Below are 12,845 nucleotides of genomic sequence, written 5' to 3'. Positions count from 1 at the left end.
TCTGGGGCCCTTTTTATTTGGGTATTAATTCCATTCATGAGGGCTCCACCCTCGTGAAGGCTAGGATTTCAACAAATGAGTTTGGAGGGGGTACCTTCAGTCCATAACAGAAGGTAAAATGTCCCTTAGTCAATATGAAAAGAATATGGCTCAGCCCAACACAGCAGACCAGGCAGGTAAGCTTCCCTGAACTCCAGTTCACCAAACTAGAGGCACTGTAGATGGCAGACTTAGGTTTGAACCCCAGAGCCACCATTTTCTAGCATTTTTACCTTAGGTAAAATTAACTTTTTTTAATCCGTTTTCCTTTTTTAAAATTGAACTGATAAAAATGCCTATATCACAGCTTGTGGTAAGAATTATATTACATATAAAGTGCTTAGCATCACACTTGGCATGTAATTAGCATCCAGTAATTGATAGATATTATTAATCTTCCTCTGAGGTATATTTAACATAGAAAATCCTAGAATCAATGAGAAGGCTAGCCTTTTGAAACAAAGACAAGTTGTAATATTCAGATTCATTATTATTTTTGATGAGCAAGTTTTCTCAACCTTGGATAGTTGAATGCTATTCCCTCTCCCTAAAGCACTTTTATCCATTTCTTCACTCAGAGAGTTTCTAGTTACTCTTCAGAGGTTGGCTTAATGATTCTTCCTCAAAAAGAAGCCTTTTCTGACTCCAATAGGACCTGAATTTTCTTATTACTCCAAAATAACTGTATAATTAATTGTCTTCCCCACTAGATATAATCTCCATAGAGTCAGAGATTATGTCTATTACGATTGAGTCTATGTACCCTGCTGGTGACTACTGAAGGCTTCAGGCATTCCTTCCCTAAATCTTCACTGCAATTTTTTGAGGGAGCTATTCATCTCATCTAGTTCTATCAATTATTGAGGGAGAGACATTTAAGTCTCCAACTATAATTGTGGTTTTGTCTATTTTTCCTTTCAGTTCTATCAGTTTTTGTTTCACATATTTGTTGTTTGGTGCATACACATTTAGGATGGTTCGTTCTTCTTAGTAGACTAACCATATCATTATGTAATGTACTTCTCTGTCCTTGGTAATTTGTTTTGCTCTGTATTTTGTCTAATATTAAGATAGGCGCTCCAGCTTTCTTTTGATTAATGTTTGCATCTTATCTTTTTCATCCTTTTATTTTATTTTATTATACTTGTATAATTACACTTGAAGTTACTTTATCATATTGCATTGTAATATTGTATATTTGTATATTACATATAAATTATATGTATAATCATTAATTATACACATTATATAATTTCTTAATATATTATTATGTAATATAGATATATCTTATCAAAGTCAACTGGTATTGACATTTTGAGTGAATTGTAGAAGCTTTAACCCCTTTATGTCCCTTTACCCTTCCCCATTTATAATATAATTGTATTAATTATTTTCTCCATATTCATTGAGAACTATACTGAAGACTATTATAATTTTTGCTTCAACCATCAAACAAACTCAAGAAGATAAGGGAAATATATTGTGTTTACCCATATTTTTATTTCTGTGTTCTTTCTTTCTTCTAAATGTTCCCAGAGTCCTTCTTTTTTTCATTTCCTTTTTGTTTACAGAGCTTTCTTTAGCCATTCTTTTGAGGGTAGACCTGCTGGTGACACATGCTCTTAGATTTACCTCATGTGTGAATGTCTTTAATTCCCCTTCATTCCTTAAATATATTTTCATTGGATATAGAATTGTGGCTTAACCATTCTTCTAGCACTTGAAAAATATTTTGTTATTTCCTTCCACCCTTCATGGATGCTGATGAGAAATACACTGTCATTTGAATTGTTTTTCCCATCAGTAATGTGTCATTTCTCTCTGACTGCTTTCAAGACCAAATCTGTCTTTGGTTTTCAGAAGACTATAATATGTCTTTGCAGGAACTGCTTTGGATTTAATCCATTTAAGTTTTGGTCAGATTTTTCAACCTGCAGGCTTATGGTTTTTGACAAATGCTAGAAATTTTTAGTCATTATTATTATTATTATTTAAATATGTTTCAGCCCTCTGCCACTCTTCTGCCTCTGGGACTCTGATGACACAAATATTAGATCTCTTTTTGTCCCACAAGTCCCTAAGTTTCTGTTCATTTTTTCCACGCTATTTTCTCTCTGTTGTTGAGATTGCATAGTTTTTATTGTTCAAATTTACTGAGTCTTGCCTCTGTCCTTTCCATTTTGCTATTGAGCCTATCCATTGAGGGGTTTTTTCCCCCTTTTGGTTATATATTTTGGTTCTAATTTTTTTGTTTTGTTCTTTTATATATCTTTATTTCTTTTTTTTAGTCTTCTTATTTCTTTCCTGAAATTTTATATATGTTTTCATTTGTCTCAAGAGTATTTGTAATTACTTGTTGAAGAATTTTTCTGATGGTTGCTTTAAAATTCTTGTCAGATAATTGGACACCATGTCATCTCAGTGTTAGCATTTGTTGATTGTCTCACTTAGTATGAGCTCTCCATGGTTCTTGGTAAGACATGATTTTCACTTGAAACTTGGACATTTTGTGCATTGTGTTATAAGACTTAGGATCTTATTTAAATCATGTGTTTTAGCATGCTTCCTCTGACACCAATCTGGTGGGTGAAGGGGATACCACCTTAGTACTATCAGGTGGGGATGGAAGTCCAAGTTTTCCACTCAGCCTCCCTTGACACTAGGAAAAGGGGCATGGAGAAGGGAGGAAAGGGACTCATTACAGCAAAGTGGAAGTGGAAGATTAGGCTCCTCGGTAGGCCTCTGTTAATTCTACCCTGGATAAGAAGGGGAGGGACACCTCATTACTGTTCCCCATGTGGCCTCCACTGGGGGACACCTTTTGAGTGGGGTTAGAAGAGGGATTGCTACTGCTGAGAAGTCATGAAAGTCTTCACTCTCTACTAAGCCTGATCTATTGCCACCCCAGCAAAGAGAGGGAGGAACACTGCATTAACAGTAGATAGGGTTGGAACTCCAGGCTCCCCACTTGGTCTCAACTGACACTGTATGAGACGAGAGGTGCTCATTCCCACCCTACAGAGATGGAAATCCTGGATCCCAACTCAGCCTTCTATGAGACCTCCCAGGTGAAAAGAACCTGGACAGTGAATACACTTTTACAGTGTGGCAAAGGTGGACGTCTAGGCTATTCACTCAGCCTTTGCTGGCCAGGGTAAATGTGGGACTGGAGTTTCTCTGTGCAGCGCATATTGTCTAAAAGTCTGCCTTGCTTGGCTGCCCCTTTTCCTGGTCCTTCAACAGAAGAGCAGATTTTGGGGGGCAATTTTTTTGTCTGTGCCCATTGAATTTTGGGTTTGCTGACTTTTCTAGTGTCCCTTTGGTATATGTAAGGCAGAACAACATAAAACAGGAAACTCACAATAGTGAATTTTGGGGGACCCAGGGCCTTAGCCGGTCTGCCTTCTGTTCACATTACAGAATCTTCATGATTTTGAAACTTTTTCTGTCTTTTGTGAAAAAGGAAAAAAGAGAGTAAATAAGAGTTTGAGGAAAATATTTTGAAAAAAAAGTTCCTGAGAAAGACTGAGGGATCAAGAATATTGAGACATTAAGAAAAAGTACTAAAAGAAATATAGAAATACCAATAAAGAGAGCATGAGTATAACAGAGGAAAGAAAAATGGATAGCAGAATTAGTAAGAAAGATGAAAAAGATAGATGAAGAAAGACTGTTGGAGATGAACAGAAATTGAGTTCATTTTGAGAAAAATGTTGAGAAATAGAGAGTTCAGAAACTAGGATATTGTCAAAATGTGAGAATTATTGAGAACTTGAGAAAGAGAAAAATTGGGAAAGTAAAAGTATAAGAGAAAGAAGTTGCGTTTTTGAAAGAAATTCAGAAAGAGGAAGAAGAAAGAAGAGGAATGACAAGAATGACAAGAATGGCAAGAGAATGACAGAAATAACAAATTAGTAGACATGGATAACTGAGAGACATTTTAAAAGAAAGTGAGATATAACAAGAGAGAACAAGAGAAAACTTGAGAGTGGTATTGGGATAAATTGTGAGATTTCTCTCAACTGTGCTCTTTTTGGAACACCTGTCAATTATTGTCCCATTTCCTGAGTTGATTCTTTAATGCCTAAGTTTTTTCCTTCCTATTGTCCATTGTTTTGTTTTTGTGCTTTACTTAGGGCATATCTCTTTTGTCATGTGGTAAGCTTCCATCTTCTTTATTTGGTAGGATACAGAGTGTGAATCTGATCTTTTGTTTCTAAATCTATGGCTTAGTTTAAGACCTATGCATTCTGGGCTAGCTGACAGGAGGGGTGGGAAGGGCCAGGGTCAATAACACTACATTATGTATTTAAATGTTGCTAAGACAATAAATCATAAAAGTTCTTATCTCAAGAAAAAATTGTAACTATTGTGACAGATATTAACTAGACTTATTGTGCAATATATAGAATATTGAATCATTCTTTTATATACCTGAAACTAATATAATGTTATAGGTCAATTAGAACTCAGTAAAATAAATAAACAGGGTGGGAGATAAGTGATGCATGAGTGAATAAGAGAACAAATGGATGTATAAGACTTCAGTCTATTTAAGGAAGATGGTGGCCAGGGTGGGTGGGTAAAGCACCACGGAAAATACAAATTAAGGGTCAACAAATAGCAGCAGCCAGAGTAATAAAATACATATATCAGACTTTTATCCTTATGGCTAAACAAGCTGCAGTTCAGAAAGTTAAGGAAATAACAGCAGTTGAAAAATATGAAGAACGGAATGAGGCCTAATATAAATCTAATGAAAATTCCAAAAGAAGATAATAGAGTTAATGGAAGAATGACAATATGCAAAGAGATAATGGCTCAGAAATGTCCATAATTGAAGAAATTCAATGTGCTTAGGTTGAAAACATATAGCAAAACATAGACAATATAAATAAGAATAAATCTTACCTAGACACTTAGAGGTAAACACATAGACTATGAACAAAGGACACATCTTTTTAAAGCAACAAGAGAGTAAAGAAAGATCACCTACAAAGGAATAAAAGTTCAACTATCAGCAGATTTCTCAGATAAATGAGTTTTATATTCACCTAACCTATTATGCAGGATTGACAATATTTTCAGGCAAAGCACGTTTGAAATGTTTACAATTAATAGACCATCACAAAAAGAGTTACTAATGATTCTACTTTAGAAAGAATAAACCTGTGTCCAAGAGAAAAAAGGAGGCTGAGAGAGAAGCAATGGTGAGTGACCAAAGAACATGATAAGCACGGTTTAATCTAAATAAATATTTATGACAAAAATAATAATGGCTACCTTTAGGGGCATAAAAGTAAGTTTGATCTAAAACGGTAGACAAAAATAACATGAGAACCTGAAGGTGCAGGATTCACTGCTAAAAATCCAAAGAGCGTTATATTGTTTGGGACAAGTATAGAGAAACTGATTAATTTTGAATTTTTTAAATCAAGTATTTATATGAAAAAAATTAATGGTAATTTTAAACCTTGCATATAATTGCATACAACTGTGAAAAGGCGGAGAGGGAATAAAGTGCAAACATTTCAACAGAAAGCAGGAAAAATGAAAAAAACACAAAAACACAAAAAATATAAGGAAGTAGACATCAGTCCAAATATATTTCTAATCATGATCCTATCAAACGTAAATGGATTTAATCCACATTAAAATTCTCAGATCAGATTGCTGGCTTAAAGAGACAGAGCTATAAACAAGGCAAGTATAAAAGTAAAGAGATGGTGGTATCAAAAGGACCCAGGACCCTATGACCCAGCAATAGCACTACTAGGAATTTATCCAAAGGATACAGGAGTGCTGATTCATAGGGGCACATGCACCCCAATGTTTATATCAGCGCTTCCAACAATAGCCAAATTATGGAAAGAGCCTAAATGTCCATCAGCTGATGAATGGATAAAGAAGATGTGGTTTATATATATGATGGAATACTACTTGGCAGTGAGAAAGAATGAAACACTGCCATTTGCAGCAACGTGGATGTAACTGGAGGGTATTATGCTAAGTGAAATAAGTCAGTCAGAGAGAGATATCATGTTTTCACTCATGTGGAATTTGAGAAACTTAACAGAAGACCATGGGGGAAAGGAAGGGGGAAAAATAGTTACAAACAGAGGGGGGAGGGATGCAAACCATAAGAGACTCTTAAATACAGAGAACAAACTGAGGGTTGATGGGGGGGAGAGGAGAAAATGGGCGATGGGCATTGAGGAGGGCACTTGGGATGAGCACTGGGTGTTGTATGTAAGTGATGAATCATGGGAATCTACCCCCAAAACCAAGAACACACTGTATACACTGTATGTTAGACAACTTGACAATAAATTATACTTTAAAATAACAATAATAATAATAAATTAAATAAAATTTTTAAAAAGGACACAGGAGATGGCTTAAAGGGTAGGTCAAAAGTAGAGTTTGAGTATAAAAAGAATAATGACTATTTCCAGCAACAGTTATATTAGTGTCTAAGCATACTATTACTGAACGAATAAATGATTGAATGAACGAAAGGTTGGACATTAGGGGTATATCTGGGTGCAAGGGTCTGGGTGTATCAAAAATTACATTTAAATACCTAGTGTTTCACCATGAGGACACACTAAAACAAAACAAAACAAAACAAAAAACAAAAAACACTTGATTTCCAGAGAGGATAAAGCAGGCTTGAAAATGGGCTCTCCAAAGGGATTCATGAGGGTAAGCAGGGGAGGGAAGGGAAGAAGGATAGGGGCCCAGAATGTGAGGTTTAAGTGGTCCAGAAAGATTCAAAGATTGAAAGAGAAAGATTGAAAGATGCAAATCACTCAGCTCCATTCCCATTGGAAGGAGATAATAGAAGACTAAAGTTGAGGACAGAAGGCAGATCAGAAGGTCAGATTGTCTTACGAAAGTGAATGTAAAATTCCTGTTAGAGATGGTGTCTGCTTTTGCAGGGCTCCCATCCTTTCCCAATCTATGCTGGCCTGTGTTTTGTTAACTGCAGAATCACCACACCTAAGTAAGCAACCACTTGTGGGAGGCAGTCAATAAATATTTGCTGAGTATATGCAGTGCCCTGCTGGCAATTCTTGTTTGTGCTCCCCATAGCCCTGACCTAGGAAAACACCTGAGTCAGGTTGAAATATACACTTCCTTGTTTCACATGCTAGTTAAGCTGAAGACTCAATGCCCTTCCAGGGAGAGTGGGCAGGTGTTTAGATGGTGCATACAGGAGTCAGTAAGACCTGATTCATTCCCAGTTATGCTACGCTAGCTGCCAAAACTTGAAGACCCTGCTTCTCTTCATCTAAAAGAGGATGTTAACAATTGTACTTTATCCCCCATGTGTTTGTTTAGAATTCAGTGAATCATGCATATGAAGCACTTAAATGTTTGATACATAGAAAACATCTTCAAATGTTATTATTATGACTATTATTATATTGAATAATATTCTAATGTTCTTATTGTATGTTACTGCATAATTGTACTACTTCATTTACTCTGAGGATTATATTGAAGAACAGATGCTTAGCTAGGTTTAATTTTCCTTCAATTAAATGCCAGTTCCTGGCCCATCCTCTATTATTGCTTTTCAAATGCTTTGGTCTCAATCTTTTTACATTCTTAAAAATTACTGATTGAGGACTCCAAAGAGCTTTTTTTCTTTCTGTGGGTTATATCCTCAGACATTTGCCACATTAGAAATTAAAATTGATAAATTAAAAAACATTTATTCATTTCAGAACAAAGTGATAAATGCATTACATGTTAACCATATTTTCCACACACACAAAAGGTGAAAAGAATGTCATCGTTTTACATAATAGAAACTTTGTCTGGCTTAATAGAAGTCTCTTCTGCATTGTTTTCTTTTTTGAAATATAGTTGACATGCAGTGTTATATTAGTTTCAGGTGTACAACACAGCAATTCCACAAGTCTATACATTACTCAATGCTCACCACAGTAAGTTTAGTCATCATACAGCGTTAATACAATATTATTGACTATATTCCCCATGCTGTACTTTTAATCTCCATGACTTATTTATTTTATAACCGCAAGTTTATACTTCTTAATCCCCTTCACCTATTTTGCCCACCCCCCACCCACTTCCCCTCTGACAACCACCAATTCTCTTCTGCTTTTGCATTTACTTTTTATGATATATTGTTTTTGTTGAAACTAGCCTTATGCACATTATGTTGAAATCTGGCTTTATGTGGTTATAGCGTTAGAAAAGAAAGTATTCTAATAGTCTTTGTGATAATTGTGGATATTCTTTGAAGCTACAAAGCAATATCAATAAGTAGTAACTTTTTAAAAAGTGGTTGTTACGTGATACTTGAAATCATAGCAATGAGCTTTGCATAATCTATCACATTAAAATCCACTGGTCTGCATCACCCTTTGAGTGGATCTTTTACCTACACATGGGCTTGTAACAGCACACACTGGATATTTGTAAAATACTGGTTTATGAACAATCAGTTGGAGTTATGAAGTTCTCCTAAATGTATTCCACTATACGTTCATGATAAAATGACAGTTAAAAAGTAAACATCTCGGGGCACCTGGGTGGCTCAGTTGGTTAAGCGTCCGACCTCAGCTCAGGTCATGATCTCGTGGTCCGTGAGTTCGAGCCCCGCGTCAGGCTCTGGGCTGATGGCTCAGAGCCTGGAGTCTGTTTCTGATTCTGTGTCTCCCTCTCTCTCTGCCCCTCCCCCGTTCATGCTCTGTCTCTCTCTGTCTCAAAAATAATTAAACGTTAAAAAAAAAAAAGGTAAACATCTCAATATTATCATGAATATATTATTATATAATTTGACCTCAGGAACCCCCTGAAAAGATCTCAAGGACTCCCAAGAGCTTTTGGAGCACACTTTGAGAACTGCTGCCCCAGATTATCCAACCTTTCATAGTAATGGCCTCTCTCTCTTACTCCATCTCTCCCTCCTTCCCTCCTTTCCTCTTTTGCACACCTTTTCCAAGCAAAAGCAAAATTAATCTATATTCTCTTCCCACATACATATCACCTCCTCATAGCCAACTGTTTCCAAAGGTGCAATAAAGGGACAATAAAGTAGAAGCAGAAAAATAAATGAGTAACTAAAATTGAAATTGCTTTTGGAAGGAAAAGTACATAGTGCCAAGAAAGAGTTAAGAGAACACTGTGAAGTTGTTTGGGAAGAGAAGTCAGCTTCTACATGTTCATGTTGTTTAAACTGAGAAAAGATAGGCGGTAGGTAATGAGTAGTGTTAAGTAGGAGATTAAAGTGGAGATGAGCATATGCAAACACCAGGAAACAGGCAACTCATAACTTACTCAAAGAATTGAAGGAAATCCACAGTGGCCATAACACAGAGCTAAAAAGAGGGGAGAGCTCAGTAGGTGCCATTTTCTTTCTTTTTTTTTTTTTTTTTAATGTATTTTATTTTATTTTGGGGACAGAGAGAGACAGAGCATGAACGGGTGAGGGGCAGAGAGAGAGGGAGACACAGAATCGGAAACAGGCTCCAGGCTCCGAGCCATCAGCCCAGAGCCTGACGCGGGGCTCGAACTCACGGATCGCGAGATCGTGACCTGGCTGAAGTCGGACGCTTAACCGACTGCGCCACCCAGGTGCCCCAGTAGGTGCCATTTTCAAGGCTAAGACAAGAGTACAAATGGAGGCACACATACCATATATCTAAGTATTTAGAAACTGTAAATCAAGCTATCAAACTGTTAAGTAAAATATGTTCTACTTGCCCACTTTGACAGATATATATCTTCCTAGACGCTGAGATTCAGATTTTGAATTCTTGGGTTCTCTGAAGTTCCAAAGAACATGGCAATGTAGGGAGAGCTAGCCCCAACCACTCCACCCTCATTCTCATCCCTGCCTGCATGCCTAGGTCCAGGCTCTGTTGACACCCCTTTGACCCATAGTCACCTCTTGGGCCAGGGAGGGGTGGACATTGACAGCATGTTTTTCCCTGAGGAGGATGAATCAGGGAAGGGGCTGTGCAGGTTCCAGGCAATGGGTAGAGAAGTGTGTGGTCCCTGGTACACGGAGTATGATGTAGAAGTGGGCACATATTCTAGATGGTCATGACAGTTTTAAATTGTAGACTCTATGCCCAGTGGGGAAGCACATACTAAAGAACAAAAGAGAGGCCCTTTTAGAACCTTGCTAAGTCTTATTTGCAGACCCGTAATATCAGCATCATCTGGTAACTTATTAGAGATGCAGAATCTTAAGCCCCAGATCTATCGAATCAGAATCTGTATCTCAACAATATCCCTGGCTGATTTCTATACCTATTAAAGTCTGAGAGGTGTAGAACTCAATGAAAGGACTCAAGACAAGGGCTATTTTTTTTTAATGTTTTTATTTATTTTTGAGACAGAGGGAGACAGAGCATGAGCAGGGGAGGGGCAGAGAGACACAGAATCTGAAGAGAGCTCCAGGCTCTGAGCTGTCAGCACAGAGCCCAATGCAGGGCTCGAACTCATGGAGTGTGAAATCATGACCTGAGCTGAAGTCGCATGTTCAACCGACTGAGCCACCCAGGCGCCCCAAGACAAGGGCTATTTTTCCAGGTTTATAAGAAGTACTGCCTGTTCCTGTAAGTCTTCCTAGGCCAAGGTCACTGAGGATGTGGGATTTGTCCCACCTGCACTAGGGAGTCATGGAAGAGCTCTAAGCAGTACAGTTACATGGTCTGAATTACTTTTCTAAATAACAGCAGTTCCCATTCCTTGAGCATTACATTGCAACAAGCTTTGTGGTTTACAGATAGGATTTTAGTGAATCATCACTACAGCCATGTGAGATGGAGATTATAATTATTTTTCAACTGGGGAACAGGCTTAGGAAGGTGAAGTCACTCTCAAATTCAGAGGTACTATGTGAAGGACCTGTTGTCTTCAATACATCGCATTCCAAGAAATGAATGAGCTCATCACTCTTCATTCCCCACTCTACTCTATTCCACAGACTTACCAATGCAGCCCTCTGGTGCCTGGATGAACAGAGGAGCCCCTGGAACTTCCCAGACCCACCCTTTTTATCTACATGAGTGATTACAGCATTGATGTGATACAGCAAGACAAAGTTGATCACAGTGAGCCTTCCTTTCAGTCTGACCCCCATCTCTTAGGGGCCCACAGAACTCCTTGAAGGAGGAACAGTTACAATAGTCAAATGAATCCCAAATGCTTCTAGCTTAGGCTGAATCCCATTTTCCAGGATGGATTAACTGGTAACATAAAAAATAGGGTGAATTTTGGTGCAGTCTGTGTTGTCTAAGAAACACATGTCAGGTAGGACTAAATCTCCAAGAATTTTATTAGGGGAAATGCCTGTGCCAGAAAATGGGGAAGGCCAGAAGGGCTGTCAGATCATAACACAAATCTGACTTCTAGTGAAGGAGAAGGGAAGGTTGGGTAGAAGCATCTTAGACCGTCCACCATGCAGTCTAAATTGTGTAATGCTGTTGGTGAAATCTGAGTAAGCTTTGTGGACTGTACCAATGTCATTTTCCTGGTATTGATAATATACTACAGTTATGCAAGATGTCACCATTGGGAGAGGCTGGATGAAGAGTACACAGAACCTCCTTGTCCTTTTTTTTTTTTTTTTTTTTTTTGGCAACTTCTGTGCACATGTAATTATTTCAAAAGTAAAAGTAAAAAAAAAAATACAGCACTAGAAAATGTGATAATTTTTTGCTTTCAGTATTTGTATAGAATCCAAATAACTGAAGAAGAGGAAATTAGTCTATTATATTTAACCAGATATTTTCCAATTCTGTGGCTCTTCCTTTCATTCTTGAAGTTCCAATTTTCCCTTAGTACCATTTCTCTTCAGTCTGAGGAACTTCCTTTAACATTTCTATAGAACAGGACTACTGGCCATAGAGTCTCATAGTTTCCCTTGATCTGAGAACGTCTGTATTTTACCTTTATTCTTGAAGGATGCTTTCTTTGGATATAGATATAGAATTCTAAGTTGACAGGTATTTTAGCACTTTAAAGATTTTATTCCACTGTCAGTCTTCCTTGGTTCTTGATGAGAAATCCATGGGCATTTGATCTCATCTAATTGTCTAATGTATCCATCTTTTCATGTAAAGACTGTATTTCAACAACCTCATTTTTTAAAGTCCCCCTACTCTGAATCACAAAGATATCAGCTCAATTCTCTTAATATTACCAAAGTTTAATTTTGGACTAATACATCTGGAGTATTTTTCTATGGTATACATGTGAATCACTTTCCAGCTGATGTAGAGTTTCCTGGAATTAACTTCATTTGTCCAAGATTGTTACAGCAAGCCGAGGAACCTTGAAAACATTGTTTCCCAGGGAATGAATGAATGCATCAGTATCCCCTTTCTCATATAGGTTTTCCTTCCCAGATGTCAGCACCCCTGATAAACAGAATGGCCCCAGAGAATTCCCAGTCATACCCTCTTATCAATATGGATGATTCCAGCATGAACTTGACACCATCAGATCTAGAGGGTCCCAGTGACTACAACTCTCCTTCACCCTCCCTCCTCCACTGTTACCCTCTTCACAGGGGGCCCTGTAACTGTATTTTACATTTGTTTTAAAACAGTTATTCATTGTTATACCTTCTTTTCAAAAACCTATTCAAAAAAATGTCCCCATTATAAAAGGGGAAGTTATAAATTTCATAATCACAGTCAAGTGCCTTTCACCCATGCTTGACTACATTAAGATAGATAAGCTGAAAACACAAGCTACAGAGCAAGAGAGAACGTTTTTTTTCTGAGAGGGAAAGACTGAAGTAAAAAGTGACTGAA

This window comes from Neofelis nebulosa, chromosome 5 (assembly GCF_028018385.1).
Source record: "Neofelis nebulosa isolate mNeoNeb1 chromosome 5, mNeoNeb1.pri, whole genome shotgun sequence".
NCBI lineage: Eukaryota > Metazoa > Chordata > Mammalia > Carnivora > Felidae > Neofelis > Neofelis nebulosa.
This window is presented reverse-complemented; position numbering follows the sequence as displayed.